This window comes from Austrofundulus limnaeus, unplaced genomic scaffold (assembly GCF_001266775.1).
Source record: "Austrofundulus limnaeus strain Quisiro unplaced genomic scaffold, Austrofundulus_limnaeus-1.0 Scaffold156, whole genome shotgun sequence".
Classification (NCBI taxonomy): Eukaryota; Metazoa; Chordata; class Actinopteri; order Cyprinodontiformes; family Rivulidae; genus Austrofundulus; species Austrofundulus limnaeus.
Window position 1 is genome coordinate 1198968 of NW_013952558.1, and position 2930 is coordinate 1201897.

Here is a 2930-nt window from a genome sequence, read left to right on the forward strand (position 1 = left end):
CAACAGTTCCTTCAGTTCTTCACACTGTCTGAAGTCCTGAAATATTCCAGCACTTTCAGTACCTTGGACAGTTCCTTCAACAGTTCCTTCAGTTCTTCACACTGTCTGAAGTCCTGAAATATTCCCGCACTTTCAGTACCTTGGACAGTTTCTTTGGCCCTTCACACTGTCTAAAGTCCTGAAACATGCCAGCACTTAAAGTACCTTGGACAGTCCCTTCAATCCTTCACACTACCTAATGTCCTGAAACATTCCTTCACTTTCAGTACCTTGGACAGGTTGTTCAACAGTTCTTTCAGTTCTTCTCACTGTCTAAAGTCCTGAAATATTCCAGCACCTTCATGACCTTGGAGAGTTCCTTCAATCCTTCACACTGTCTGAATTACTGAAACATTCTAGCTCTTTCAGTACCCTGGACAGTTCCTACAGTACTTCACACTGTCTAAAGTCCTGAAACATGCCAGCACTTAAAGTATCAGGGATATTTCATTCATTCCTTCACACTGTCTTTAGTCCTGAAACATTCCAGCACTTTCAGGACCTTGGACAGTTCCTTCAACAGTTCCTTCACTCATTCACACTGTCTAATGTCCTGACATATTCCAGCAGCTTCAGGTTCTTGGACAGGTCCTTCAACAGTTCCTTTAGTCCTTTACACTGTCTAAAGTCCTGAAACATTCCAGCACTTAAAGTATCAAGGATATTTCATTCATTCCTTCACACTGTCTTAAGTCCTGAAACATTCCAGCAACTTCAAGACCTTGGACAGTTCCTTCAACAGTTCCTTCAGTCCTTCACACTGTCTGAAGTCCTGAAACATTCCAGCACCTTCAGGATCTTTGAGAGTTCATTCAATCCTTCACAGTGTCTAAAGTCCTGAAACATTCCAGGACTTTCAGTATCTTGCACAGTTCCTTCAACAGTTCCTTCAGTCCTTAACACTGCCTAAAGTCCTGAAACATTCCAGCACCTTCAGGACCTTGGAAAGTTCCTTCATTCCTTCACACTGTCTAAAGTCCTGAAAAATTCCAGCACTTTCAGTACCTTGGACAGTTCCTTAACTCCTTCACTCTATCTAAAGTCCTGAAACATTCTAGCACTTTCAGTACCTTGGACAGTTCCTTAACTCCTTCACTCTATCTAAAGTCCTGAAACATTCCAGCACTTTCAGTACCTTAGACAGTTCCTTTGGCCCTTCACACTGTCTAAAGTCCTGGAACATGCCAGCAATTAAAGTGCCTTGGACAGTCCCTTTACTACTTCACACTATCTAACGTCCTGAAACATTCCTTCACTTTCAGTAACTTGGACAGTTCCTTCAGTKCTTCACACTGTCTAATGCCCTGAAACATTCCAGCACCTTCAGGACCTTGGAGAGTTCCTTCATTCCTTCACACTGTCTAAAGTCCTGAAACATTCTAGCACCTTCAGTACCTTGGACAGTTTCTTAAGTCCTTCACTCTATCTAAAGTCCTGAAACATTCCAGCACTTTCAGTACTTTGGACAGTTCATTCAACAGTTCCTTCAGTCCTTAACACTGTCTAAAGTCCTGAAACATCCCAGCACCTTCAGTACCTTGGACAGTTCCTAAACTCCTTCACTCTATCTAAAGTCATGAAACATTCCAGCACTTTCAGTACCTTGGACAGGTCCTTCAATAGTTCCTGCAGTCCTTCAAACTGTCTAAAGTCCTTTAAAATTCCAGCACTTTCAGTACCTTGGACAGTTCCTTTGGCCCTTCACACTGTCTAAAGTCCTTAAACATGCCAGCACTTAAAGTACCTTGGACAGTCCCTTCACTCCTTCACACTATCTAATGTCCTGAAACATTCCTTCACTTTCAGTACCTTGGAGAGTTCCTTCAGTTCTTCACACTTTCTAAAGTCCTGAAAGATTCCAGCACTTTCAGTACATTGGACAGGACCTTCAATCTTTCAAACCATCAAAAGTCTTTAAACATTCCAGCACTTTCAGTAGCTTGGACAGTTCCTTAACTCCTTCWCTCTATCTAAAGTCCTGAAACATTCCTGCACTTTCAGTACCTTGGACTGGTCCTTCAACAGTTCTTTCAGTCCTTCACGATGTCTAAAGTCATTAAATATCCCAGCACCTTCAGGACCTTGGANGTCCTGAAACAATCCAGCACTTTAAGTACCTTGGACAGTTCCTTCAACAGTTCCTTTAGTCCTTCACACTGTCTAAAGTCCTGACATATCCCAACACCTTCAGGACCTTGGACAGGTCCTTCAACAGTTCCTTGAGTCCTTCACACTCTCTAAAGTCCTGAAACATACCAGCACCTTCGGGATCTTGGAGAGTTCATTCAGTCATTCACACTGCCTAAAGTCCTTTAACATTCCAGCACCTTCAGCACCTTGGACAGTTCATTCAATCATTCACACTGTCTTAAGTCCTGAAACTTTCCAGCACTTTCAGTACCTTGGACAGGCCCTTCAACAATTCATTCAGTCATTCACACTGTCTAAAGTCCTCAAACATTCCAGCACTTTCAGTACCTTGGACAGTTCCTTCACTCCTTCACACTATCTAAAGTCCTGAAACAATCAAGGGCTTTCAGTACCTTGGGCAGTTCCTTAACTCTTTCACACTGTGTAAAGTCCTGAAAAAATCTAGCACTTTCTGTACCTTGGACAGGTCCTTCAATAGTTCCTGCAGTCATTCAAACTGTCTAAATTCCTAAAATATATTCCAGCACCTTCAGGACCTTGGATAGTTCATTCAATCCTTCAGACTGTCTGAAGTCCTGAAACATTCCAGCACTTTCAGTACCTAGGCAAGTTCCTTCAGTCCTTCACACTGTCTAAAATCCTGAAACATGCCGGCACTTAAAGTACCTTGGACAGTCCCTTCACTCCTTCACACTATCTAAAGTCCTGAAACATTCCAGCACTTTCAGTACCTTGGACAG